Raw genomic sequence first — 13,831 nt, forward strand, 5'->3', positions numbered from 1 at the left:
CTCTCTAAGGCAGGAAATATTGCTTTTCCCCCCAGCAAGCGTCCTCCACCATGTTGACCTCTCAGCCGTTTCAACCTTTTTAATAGAAGAGCTCTTGTTAAAAACTGAAACCTCGGGCTTCCCTGGTGGCGCAGTGGTTGAGAATCCGCCTGTCAATGCAGGGGACACGGGGTCGAGCCCTGGTCTGGGAAGATCCCACATGCCGCGGAGCAACTGGGCCCGTGAGCCACAACTACTGAGCCTGTGCGTCTGGAGCCTGTGCTCTGCAACGGGAGAGGCTGCGACAGTGAGAGGCCCGCGCACCGCGATGAAGAGTGGCCCCCACTTGCTGCACCTAGAGAAAGCCCTCGTACAGAAACGAAGACCCAACACAGCCAAAAATAAATAAATAATAATTTTAAAAAAATGAAACCTCAGTGGAACTCTAATATATGAAACCAGTCAAGGAGTATATATTAGTGGAAACTTTAAAATGTAAATTTACATTTCCTTGTAATTAGGTTAACAAAGGAGAACAGGATTTATTTATTTATTTATTTTTTTTGCTGCACCCGGAGGCTTGTGGGATCTTAGTTCCCCGACCAGGGATCGAACCCGGGCCCTCAGCAGTGAGAGTGCAGAGTCCTAACCACTGGACCACCAGGGAAGTCCCCGAGAACAGGATTTTTGATGAATGCAAAAGTTTGACATTGGTTTCACTAGCTTCCATTAACAGCAGCAACCGCAAACATTGATAGACTCCCTGAAACAGAGTTTGATGACCACTGAAATAAGTGACTGGGGAAACAGGAAATTTCAGTTTTTTCAACCTAAAATTTCCCGGCAATGCCTCCCTTTTGTAATCAGAATCTGACTACTAGAACACGTGAGATACTACTGACAGCTACACTTTTCCGGTCACCTGGTCAGGAAATCTCATCCCTCTGAAAACTCATCCTTCATACCTCAGTTATCGAACACTTTGGAGCAGTTTAGCCCAGGAAATGAAGGCTCTTGTTAAAAACATGGAGATTTAGGAAGCCAGGACGCGATTAACCATGTTGGCATTTTGCCAAATGAGCAGTTAACAACCAGGGCCAGGAAAATAAGTGCTGATTAGTAATCCCTGGGTTTAGACCCAATCCTAACAATCCGCTGTGACAGACCAGAAAATTCCTAACCTATTGTAGCTGCAACCATGCTGCCTTGAAAAAGAAAGTATTAGTCTAATCAAAATTTATTCACCAGTGCCTCTACTCATAAAGAAAAAAAATCCTGTAAGATTATTTATACTTAAATCTAGCAGACTGGAAATCACCTAGGTGCTCTCCAGAAAACATAAAATTAAACTCTGAACCTACACATGAGGTTTCTAATGGTCAATGTTTAAAAAATGTTTTGATGTTGAATTTAGTCATTCATTCATTCAACAAATATTTGAATGCAGGTCATATTCCAAGAGCTATTCTAAATTCCTGATAAGTCTCAGTGAGCGATATACCAGAAAGAACACTGGTTCTGAAGTCGATTGGAATTGGCGTACCGGTTTTGAATGCATTTTAGTTAAGTAACAGAATACCAAACTTATGCCGGCTCAAACTAACCTTTTAAATTTTTGTCCAATTCCTAGAAGTCTGGAGGGAAGCAGCTGCTGCCAGTTGTTCAGAGGCTTGACCACGAGGGGCTGCATCTCTGCGGTGCTCCTGGTCTTTCTCTCATACTCATCCCTCTGTGGTGACCAGATGGCTGTGAGGGAAGGAGGACATGAGGAAATGGGTTGGTGATGGCGATCTTGGAGGAGGGTTGTGATGAAGGTAAGTCCCATTAGGGGCATGTTGTCAGGGGACTTGGTGATGCCATGACACTTAGCATATGTGTCCTATAGGCCAGTAGAGATACAGAACTGGATTTGAGGACTGAAGTCAGAGTTGAGGAGGATGTCTAAGAAGGCAAGAAGGCAGGAAGAGTCAAAATCGAGAGGTTAGGGGAAGAGTGAATTCTTAGAACTGAGAGCTATACCCCTTCTGTAAACAGGGATTGGTCTGAAAGGGAGGTGAGTGTAGATGGGACAGCTGAAATATAGTAGCCTCATCAAAGAGGGAGGCGAGGTCCTCTGGGAGGGGGATTGGGGCCATATTGAGTGATTGGATTGGAAACAGCCAGTGTGGGGATGTGTAAGGGCTGAAGAAAACTGGCTCAGCTGGTAGCATGATAAAACTTGTAGTGATTCAGGTCTGCAGATTTCCAGTTTCCCCAGCAGCAGTTCAGGGCCTAAGAGAGGAAACACAGCCAGAGGACATGGATGACACAAGGATGGTGATGGCCATGGGATGAGGGAGTCAGGAGTGTCCATAGCGACCAGGTAGAAGAGGCTGACTAGTATCCCAGCCAGGCAAGGAGAGCATTCGGGGAGTCACCCCTCTACGAGGAAGTCCCCTGGCGCCATGTCTCAGGCTCCTTCTCCTCCTGGACCCTGTTGGGTCCAGGAACTTTGGGATTCCCTTCCCTACAAGACCAGCTGCAGGGCACCAGTGGTAGATAAGTTTTCCAAGAAAAAACAGAGAAGGGACAACTGGAATCAAATGATGAAGAAGTTAGCCAGACTCCAGATTCTAGCAAACTCTGGTGTAATAGAACTTTATCTCCAGATCCCGGATCACTTCTGAGGGGCTAACTCTAAATCCTGCTGAACTGACATACGTTCTCTTATGTTTATACTTTATTTCTTTTTCTTGTAGTCTTAAGAGTGGGGCTCTTCAAACCGCCTTCCCCTATGGAGGGCTTTTTTTGTTTTTAAGATTTTTTTCTTGCAGACCATTTTTAAGGTATTTATTGAATTTGTTACAATGTTGCTTCTGTTTTCTGTTTTGGTTTTTTGTCCATGAGGCATGCAGGATCTTAGCTCCCTGACCAGGGATTGAACCCGCACCCCCTGCATTGGAAGGCGAAGTCTTAATCACTGGACCGCCAGGGAAGTCCCCTGCTATGGAGGGTTTTAACTTAGAAGAAGGACATGCTGGTATATCCTTTAAGAAGACTCCTCCATAGCACAGGGAGATCAGCTCGGTGCTTTGTGTCCACCTAGAGGGATGGGATAGGGAGGGTGGGAGGGAAATGAAAGAGGGAGGGGATATGGGGATATATGTATACATATAGCTGATTCACTTTGTTATATAGCGGAAACTAACAAACCATTGTAAAACAATTATACTCTAATAAAAATGTTAAAAAAAAAAAAAAAAAAGACTCCTCCAACCAAGTTCTGACCAGTAGAGGCACTGATGCAGAATTAGCCACTCTCTCGTCACAGGATGGTCATCTCCACTTCTGTGGCCTTCCAGGATCATTCCTGGTTCCTGGGGAAGTTCCTTGTACTCATGTAGCAACACAGGAAGGGGGGTGGGTATTAGGCGAATTGGGAGTGATTGAAGGATCTATTGTAGATAGAGCTCCAAGTCTGAGGAAAGTAGAAGGATGTGACTGGAGAGCACCAAGAATGCCAAATGTGAAATCTTTCCAGGGGAAGACAGAGTACCATGATGGTTTCTGAACTGGTGAAATCAAATGACAGCTCCTGTTTTCTCCACTTCTTCACTTCAGAACTGTAACCTTCCCTTTAGGAAAGAAAGATGGTTTCTCTAGTCTCACAGAATTCTAGGCTCTTAGTGTTGGGAGGTCATCTACTGGTCATGTAGTCCAGGCTGCCACGAAAGCAGCAGGCACTCCTGAAATTGCCTTGGCAGCTGGCTGGTTAGCTAGCATCTCCTCAGACCTTCCTGGGGATGGGAGCTGTTCACTGCTGGTGAAGAAGTTCATTACTTTCTGGATACTCCTGATTCTTAGACAACTGCCCCTGACATGGGATTGTCATTTACAATACTTCCCTGTAGCTCTCATTTATTTGTCCCAGTTTCATCCTCTGGTGCCTCATGAGGTAGAGATTTTCCCTTTCTCAAATGAGGGTCCTTCCAATGTTTCAATGCTTCTCTCAGGTTGCCACTAATACTTTCTTTTTTTGAGACCAAACACCCCCAGTCCTTTAACTTCCCCTTCAGTGGCATGGCTTTGGGACTCCTCACCATGCTGGTCTTCATCTCTCAGTTGGTCATGCAAGAATGACACACCCAGACCTGGACACCACATTTAGGATGCAGGCTGACCAGGATGAAGAACAGCGGGACTATTCCCTCCTCTAAACTGGACACTCATGATACAACTACTCTAGCCTAAGATTGCATTCATCTCTTTAGTCTGATGAGGCTATAACCCCATCTTCTGGGATTTCAGTGTACTACCACTTAGCTCTGCTTTCTTCCTGTGGTTTCGCAACCAAAATTATGTACGAAACTTGTCCTGAATCCTCTTTCTCCAAAGTCTTGGGCTAAATTCCACACCTCATTCGGATCCCTGGGAAATTTCTCATTACCAAGTGCCATGATTGCTGCTTCCATTTCCCCAACTGAGATGTTAGGTCAGTTTAGTTTAGCGATATTTATTGAGTCATTGCCGTGTGCCAGGAATTGTACTGGATGCTAAAGTCGGGAGAGAGGATACAAATGAATCAGGGTATGCTTTCTACCCTAGCACAGCTTGCAACACAAAAACACAGCATTATAATGTGATACAGGAAGAACTGTAACATATAAACACAGTGTTTATGGGGGCCCCGATGAGCGACTCTTGGCCCAAACTGGAAATTCAGGGAAGGGTTCCCAGAAAGAGAAGTATCTTGACTATTGGGTAAGAATTAGAGGGCACTGGGAACTATGTGGGAAGACAGCAAGGACAGAAAGAGTGAAGTCAAGGAGGCAGAAAGCATGCTGGTGTATGTGAGGAGTTACAGGCTCTTTGGAAGTACTAGAGCATCAAGGACCAGACAAGGAGGGGTGAGGTCACCGAAAACCTTACTCTCCACCTTGGGCTTGACTCAGTAGGCATTGGAGAGCTCTCAAAATGTTTCAAGCAGATGAGAGAGTGATCAAATTTGCCTTTATCACTTTGGTCTCAATATAAAAAATAGATTTCAAGAAGGTTAATCTGGAGGCAGGCAAATGGGTTGGGAGTACTTAAAAGTCTAATGTGATAATTTAAGCAAGAGATATTGAGGACCTTAATGAAGACAGTGGTAGTAGGATTAGACAGATCAAGCAATATAATGGATACAATTGACAGGCCTTGGTTGTGGAGAGCTGTGAATGACAGAGAATAACAATAACAACAAAAACTCAGATTAACTCCCCGAAATCTGGATTGAATGGCTAGGCGGATGGTGATACAACCAGCTGAGAGGGTAGCGAGATGTCTGGGGAACGATGAGTTCAAGTTTGAACATGTGGAACTTGAATTGCTTATTGAACATGCAATTATAATGTCCAACAAGTAATTGGGTTTATGTACCTGAGTCACAGGAGAGACCAGACTGGGAGATGAGGGGCTTTAGTTCCTTGGTGGGAGTTAAAATCATGAGAATAGTTGAGCCAGTATAAGAAGAGTATGTAAAGAGATAGCCATGGGGCCAGAACACAACTGTGAGGTACACCAATATTTAAGGTAGATTTTACAAACAAGTTCAGCATGTTTTCTTTGATTCTGTGGCCAACATTTAAAATCAGGAAATTTCACCTGAAAATGAGAATTTCCAGATTCTCTTAAAGTCAGGAGCTCTGGACTCCCTGGACTTGCATTTTCACACGGCAACATTCTACCAAAACTGAGTAGCTGCTTCCCTTTTTAAATGGGATACATGTTCTCCAACTGTTTACAGCTCCCACCGCTCCCCGATGTCTTTCTAACGCAAGGCTAATGTCAACTCCCATTAATTATTACTATGGTGCTGCTGTTTCATATACTTGCTTCATTTATTTATATTACTTCCCTGGTCCTGGTAGATACTTGAGTTTTAAATTCCCAGCTTAAAAGGTGAGTAAAGGAAGAGGAGCCCTCTAGAGAGATCAAGAAGCACAGTCAGAGAAATGGCAAGGAACCAGGAGATAAATATTCTAGTTGCCAAGAAATTTCAAGAATGAGAAGATCAATAGCATCAAGTACTACAGAGAAGTCTAATAAGATAAGGATTAAAAGTGACTCTTGGTTTTGTCAATATGAAGACCATTCGAAATCTTTGCCAGAGGAGAGATCTTTGCCAGAATCATTTTCAACAGAGGGATGGGTGATGGAAGTGAGATCTCAGGGATGTGAGGACTGAATGCAAGGTGAGCAAATGGAAAAGCAAGTGAATTTTCTTCTTTCCAGAAACTTGACTAGAAAGGGAAGCTTGACTAGAAAGATCTGGGCAGCAGCCAGAGGCATTGGAAGGTGGAAAGGGTCAAAAGAGATTGTTTCTTTCCAAAAGAAGTCTTTGAGCATATTTACGGATTGTATGCAAAGAGCCAGTAGAACAACTGGTGATATGTGGGAGAGATGATAAGGCATAGAAGACAATGCCAGAGATGAGAGGAAATGGATCAAGAATACAGGTGGGGCTTCCCTGGTGGCGCAGTGGTTGAGAATCTGCCTGCCAATGCAGGGTACACGGGTTTGAGCCCTGGTCTGGAAAGATCCCACATGCCACGGAGCAGCTGGGCCCATGAGCCACAATTACTGAGCCTGCGCGTCTGGAGCCTATGCTCCGCAACAAGAGAGGCCGCGATAGTGAGAGGCCCGCGCACTGCGATGAAGAGTGGCCCCCACTTGCCACAACTAGAGGAAGCCCTCGCACAGAAACGAAGACCCAACACAGCCAAAAATAAATAAATAAATAAATAAATAAATAAATAAATAAATAAATAAATAAATAAAATTAAAAAAAAAAAAGTGGAAATGTTCAACAACTAGCAGACAGCACCCCAAGTACGAGCCTTTACAGGAAGTTATTTTAAAAGAAAAAACAAAGAATACAGGTGAAGGGGCTGGCTTTGAACTAAAAAAGGAACTCTTTATCCCCATGAATGGTGGAGAGGAGAAAGTTATGGGAAAAGGGAGGTTTGTAAGGTCAAACTGTTGATGTCTAATCACTTTCTTGATCAAGTAGAGGGAGGGTCATCTGCTGATGTGAGAACTCTGGGTTGGAAGGGCTGTCAGAATCCCTGGGTGGGAAGGGGAGTAGGGGCTTGCTGAGAATCATCACAGGGGTTGCTGAAAGGTCCCAAGGGCCCAGCTGGGGCTGGAGGTCAGTAATTCCCAGTGACGCCAGTGGTTTGAGTGGCTGAGTGATCTTCTCTAGCACCTGAGGGACGTGCTCAGATACGCAGCGTGTTTACTACAGCACATGGTAATACTGTCTTTAGGGGTGGCAAATCCTATGGCTAAAAATACAGACCTAGTGAAAAAAGCATGGATCACTGTCATCTTTAAAGCAGTAAATGTTCAAGAAACCTCAGCTGAACTCTTGGTATCATCTTTGACACATTCCCCAAGTTTTAGCAACAGGAGGAAGGTAATACTTGGCCCAAGGAGGCTCTTACTACAATTGTTTTTGCCAATTTTCAGCTGACTGAAGGCGCTCGTTCTCATCCAGGGTAAGCTGACCATGTTTCAGGGAAGTTCAAGACATAAGACAGAAGCAGAGTCCAGAGCCTCGCCAAGGGGCGGGTTAAAACTTGAACTGAGAAGACTGGTATCAAGAAAGAGCCAGAGAGAAGGCAGTAAAAGTTAAGGGACAAAGACTGAGGTGGAGTAGGAGTCAGGGACAGAGGGAGCAAAAGAAAGTGAGAAAACAAAGAAAGAAGGGGGGGAGGGAGAAGTCTGAAAAGACAGAGAGAGAGAGAGAAGCACTACAAAGAAAAGTGAGGAATAAAGCAAGAAGGAAGAGGTTAACTCCAGCTCTGGAACCAGGAAGGCTGCCTGGGAACCAGCCCCTCCCCTCCAGCCGCCTTGGGATTTGGGCCTGGGGCCCCACCTGTAAACCTCTCCTGTTGGTACCACAAATGCACACCCATTCCCACCCATGGCCTCCATCTACTACTCGACGTCCAGGCCTTTTTGTTTTAAGGTCTCTGTCAATTAAATGGACAGTGGTTTCCAAGAAGCTACAAGGATATAACTCAGCAGAAATTTCTCCCCTTTTTATTTTTTAACCTCCATGTAAACATAACAGGACACCGCTAAGCCTCAAAACCAGTCTACTTTGCTGAGGAAAGTTAAAACAAATTGAGAGGTTTAAAAACTTTCTTCAGCCGTTGGCTGGTTAGGTAATCATGGGTCCTCCACTTAAACTCTGAGTCCCTGTAAATTTTTTTTTTAAAGTCTGTAAATCCATTTATCTCATCAGTCTACAAAATGACCTTCTCTGAGTATGAAGGTACAAAGACCTTGTAACACTCTGGTTTCAAGGAGCTTATTAATCCGCAGAGGGTGAACATACGTGTGGCGACAATTTTTTTAGGTTATGTCACTATCAGGGTGTCTCTTATTCAAGGAGCTGTTAGCTTCCTCTAAATATCCCTTAGGTGTTACTCTAGTTTTTTTAATTGTTATTTTGTATTTGTTTTAAATAACAGCTTTATCGAGACCCACACTAGTTTTTTATGTGGTGCCCTAAGCTACCCCACCACCATCTTCCAAATGGTTTGCCTTCTTAATCCCCTTGTTCTAGAAATTCTGGAGTTCCCAACTGTGTCATAGGTCCCCAAGACCACACCCAGTTTTGGTGATTCACTAGGATTCACAGGACTCAGCAAATAAACATATTCATGGCTGCGATTGATTATGGAGAAAGGATATAAAGCAATCAGCAAAGGGAAGAGGCACATGGGTGGAAATCGGGAGGAAACCAGCATAGGCTTCCAAGAGGCCTCTCCCAATGGAATCACACAGGATGTGCTTAGTTCCTCCCACAATAAATTGTGACATCACATGTGAAATGTTGTCTACCAGGGAAGCTCACTGAAGATTCAGTGCCAGGGTTTTTACTGGGGGCTGGTCACACAGACATCCTCTGCCCAGCACATACCAAAATTCCAGACTCCCAGAAGGAAAGCAGCTGTTCAGACAGTGTAGGCAAGTAAGCCACTCTTACCGCTCAGTTTTCTACCAGTGTAGAGAACGGTTTATCATTCAAGTTCCCAGATACCAGCCAAGGACCAACCTGGCAAGCGGCCTTTTTAAGCATAGCAGCCTCAGCCTTGCTAGTTCATTATTTTCTGCATACCAACATTATTGAGATATTTATTGGTTATAATAAATTCACTCTGCAATACTACCTTGGAATACCTGTCACTAACTAAAATGATAATATATTGTATATGTTATTCAGTTGCCTACTTGTTTATTTTCTGCCTCTCCTACTAGAACGTAAGCCTCGGGAGGGTAAGGACACTGTCACGTTCACTGCAGTATCTTTTGCACCTTGAACAGGGCCTCCCCCATCATAGGCACTCAACAAATATTGGCTGAAGGAATAAAAGAAGAGATCAACAGTTCAGCCTGGGCCAGATTCAGGTGTGAGCTTCCCGGGAGCATCTAGGGAGTAAAACTCCTTCATGGGTGACAATGACCATCAGATAAGACGTGGGCCTAAGGAGTACTTTTCAAAGGCAGTTTCGTCACAGAGATCCCTGGTCTGGTAGGCATCTAAAGTCGGAGTCTCTGCCGTGGAAGCAACCTAAATGTCCATCAACAGATGAATGGATAAAGAAGATGTGGTATATATATATACACAATGGAATATTACTCAGCCATTAAAAAGAATGAAATTATGCCATTGCAGCAATATAGATGGACCTGGAGATTATCATACTAAGTGAAGTAAGTCAGACAGAGAAAGACAAATCTCATATGATATCACCTATATGAGAAATCTAAAAATAAAAATGACACAAATAAACTTATTTACAAAACAGAAACAGACTCACAGACATAGAAAACAAACTTGTGATTACCAAAGGGGAAAGGTCGGGGGGAGGGATAAGTTGGGAGTTTGGGATTGACATATGCACACTACTATTTTTAAAATAGATAACCAACAAGGACCTACTATATAGCACAGGGAACTCTGCTCAGTAATCTGTAATAACCTAAATGGGAAAAGAATTTGAAAAAGAATAGATATTTATGTATATGTATAACTGAATCACTTTGCTGTGCATCTGAAACTAACACAACATTTTAAATCAGCTATAGTCCAATATAAAATACAATTTAAAAAAATTAATTAAATTTAAAAAACAAAAATAAATAAAGGTCAGGTCGACTGTCAAAAAATAAATAAATAAAGTCAGTGTCTCTGGGATCTCACCTGCAGCTGAGTCAAGAACAAAATATAAGAATGTTCTGTATCTGCTTATTCCTTTCCCTCTCTCTTACGAAAGATAAACACGGCGTCAGTGAGTTTATCATGTGTTCCTCCCCACTCTCGGAAACATTTCTAATGCTCAGATTAAGTAGCTCCTGGGGGTAGGAAAAACTATATTCCTTTCAAAAAATGGCAATCTGTGCAGCCTTGGAGAAACCCTCAAGGACTCATGAATGGAAAGGGATCTCCGGACCGAAAATCAGTTCTCACTTAATGTCTCCTCTCACTGTTGCTCTGGCAGTTGAATGGGGTCAGGCTTTCATCTTATGTAATATGATGGGACAATTCAACTTCCAATGAGTGTAGCAAATTTCCCTAGAGCTACATAGGACAGAGCTAAGCGGTTACATAAACACATATGGAGACTTAGAAATTTTAAAGAGAGGCCAAATACTCGGAGGGATGTGTCACCCGCAGGGGAAATTAACAGCTGGGTCAACAAGCAGAACTCTCCAAGTTACACGTGGATCTCGGACACTTTGATGACTGCACCTCAAGAAGAGGAAATGGCTTTAGGTACACATTCTTTGCGCTCACTCTGAGAAGAAGAAAATCAACAACACATTTTATCTCAGGATACCGGGAGGAAGAAAAAGTACTACTGCCAGAAATGACCGCCAGGTGAAGGATTTGGGGTCAGAACAATGTATCAGCTGGGGAAACACACACTCAGAAAGACTGGCTGAAAGAACTGAATGAAGGGACTTGTTTCAGGGGTGTGGACAGGTTAAGGGAACAAGGAGTGTGCCTTGTAAGGTGCCTCACCTAGGGACTAACAGCGGCAGGCAGCTTCTACTACGTTTAAGCCTGATGAGAGCAAAGGGCAGAAGGGGTGTCATTGGAACCAGCAAGCTCTGTAGTCCTGGAGGAAGAGCCACCCATTAGGAGCTGCAGCTGGACGCAGACGGGGTCTGAACCATAAGAAAATTCGGGGGAGCAGGGAAGGGGGATGATAAGTATCCCAGTCTCTTTTTCCTCCTACTCATCCATCTCCCGCTGATGCCTCCCACTGGCCAAAGGCAACAGGAAGCCAGGGGCAAGGAAGTCTGTGTAAGATGGAACACGGAGGTCAGCTTCCTTGGGCTCAGTCAAGTCAGAGAAGTGATGAGCAAGCTGGAGAGGGCATGTGCACAAAAGTCAGCACAGGTGAGCTCTCCTACCCTCACCAGCCCTCAGCTGCCAGCAATGGTTGACATCTGTTGAATGGGTTAGGCACTGTCCTGTGTCCTTTACACGGATAATCCTACTGCGTACTCGTGAAGTGATTTACCATGAAACACGAACCAGCTTGAAGCTTCAGGGCCTCTCTTTTGCACAGACATCTTTGAAGATCTTTAGAGGGATCCTAAAAATGAGTTAACACAGTCACATTTTTAGAAAGTTTGTAAGCGGAAGATACATTTACCTTAATTAAGATGACTGACCAGGCTTCCCTTCTTGACCAGGCTTCAGGGGGCATTAAGTATCTGTGGGAATTTTTTGGATCTGACTAATGAGAAGTTGAGTTGGGATTACACTTAATTTGGATGCAGTGGCATCTTTTTAGGTGGTTTATAATCATCCCAGTGTAGGGATGGCTTCTAGAAATGCTCCTTCTGTCCACTATGCTGATTCATCATGAAATAAAGCTCAGGACCAGGGATCATATCCTGAGACGAAAGTGACCTACAGCACATGGTAGTGGATATGTGGATGTGGAGGAGAAGCAAGATTTGAAAGACACAGAGCCAGAAGCTAGTCTTTGGAAAATTCTTCCAGTCATCAGATGTGAATTCTCATTGATGCCTGGACAAAGTGGAAGTTCTCTCTTGGCAAGAATGATTCAGTGCATACAGTTGTAACTTCATTGTACTTTTCCCTCCATTTTTGATGGGAATTGTGTGAAATAATAGAATTCCTGTGCCTGTGGGGCATAAACCAATATCACCACCGATTATACACAAGTTATATAAGTTATTCTATATCTTACTATGTATTTTGTAAATTATATAAATAAAACTAGAGGAAAATAAATATGTAAATATATTCTAAAATAATGTATAATAATAACAGCTAATATTTACAGAGGCTGTATGACGTGTCTGGAACTGTATTAAGTACTTGATAGATAATTCATTTAATCTTCACAAGAAACTTTTGAGGTAGGTATTGCTGTTATCCTCTTCCTGGCTTTTATTTTCAAAAGCCGAAACCCATTGTGGAGACCAAAATTAGAGGTGAGAGATGAGTACTTTTCCGAGAAGCACGATCAAAGAAGGACTTTTCTAGAACAAAGCCCCAGGGACTGGACCTCAGTGGCTGGGCCCCAGGCTGTAGCCGTGATGTGCTAAGGATCAGCAAGGCCAAAGTGTGGTATGGAAATAGCTATAAATTAAAACATGATGGGCTTCCCTGGTGGCGCAGTGGTTGAGAATCTGCCTGCCAATGCGGGGGACACGGGGTCGAGTCCTGGTCTGGGAAGATCCCACATGCCGCGGAGCAACTGGGCCCGTGAGCCACAACTACTGAGCCTGCGCGTCTGGAGCCTGTGCTCCGCAACAAGAGAGGCTGCAATAGTGAGAGGCCCACGCACCGCGATGAAGAGTGGCCCCCGCTCGCCGCAACTAGAGAAAGCCCTCGCGCAGAAACGAAGACCCAACACAGCCAAAAATAAATAAATAAATAAATAATTATTAAAAAAACAAAAACATGATAACCATTAAAACATTGTACAACGGATAAATATGTTTTATGAATTCAATGAGTACATGGAATATTTTCATGTCTGTCCTAAAAAGTACTTTAAACACACGTAAGAATACTCAGTGGTCATCAAGATCAAATGAAATCAGCCACCATCCCATGTAAAATAATAACATTTAGCAAATACTAATGTATGTGTGTGTGTATATAAATATATATGTATGTTTTTTATACGAAACATGTATTAGCAAATAGCACTAATACTTGCAGACCCTAAGGAAACACTTGGTCTGGGACAATGGGCACTTCAGCAGAAATTAGTAGAACATCTAACAGGACAGAGGCCTGAAATTGTGATAAAATTGCTTTATAAACATTTTTAAAATGAATTTTTTTAGACCTCTGAGTTTGAGGACTAAGATGTATATCTGCTATCTAAGTTTAATGTTGAAAGCTGAATCGAAGGAATTATACAGCTTAGCTTCACCTCCTTTAGTATCTGGGTTAACTGACAAAAAGAACATAGGCTTTGAGCCAAAAATAACTAGCTTCAAACCCCAGTTCTGCTATTTATCAGCTAAGTGACCTTGGAAAATTTACAAAGTCTCCCTGAGCCTCAGTTTCCTCAACTGTAAAATGGGCGTCATTGTAGGAAATCACTTAGGTAGTACCTTTAAAACTCCGAGCTTGCTACTATATAATAGGCACTTAAAGATTGGTTCCCTTTTTAAAAGAAAATAAAATCTAAACACTTTTTCTGGAGAAAAGTGTTACAGAAGCACAAATTACATAGTCCTGTTCCAACACCACCTAGCTAATATGTTTTATGAAGAAACCCAACTGTAATTTAAAAAAATTTTGACTCACCCAACATTTTCC

General features: G+C 43.1%; 1 non-coding gene across 1 annotated transcript; it reads right to left on the reverse strand.

The window, feature by feature from the left end:
- Positions 1 to 573: 573 nt before the first annotated feature.
- On the reverse strand, positions 574 to 646 carry TRNAE-CUC (transfer RNA glutamic acid (anticodon CUC)). The gene has a single exon. It is a non-coding gene; the product is annotated as a tRNA-Glu (tRNA).
- Positions 647 to 13,831: the final 13,185 nt, after the last annotated feature.

This window comes from Balaenoptera ricei, chromosome 4, assembly GCF_028023285.1.
Source record: "Balaenoptera ricei isolate mBalRic1 chromosome 4, mBalRic1.hap2, whole genome shotgun sequence".
In the NCBI taxonomy this organism is placed as follows: domain Eukaryota; kingdom Metazoa; phylum Chordata; class Mammalia; order Artiodactyla; family Balaenopteridae; genus Balaenoptera; species Balaenoptera ricei.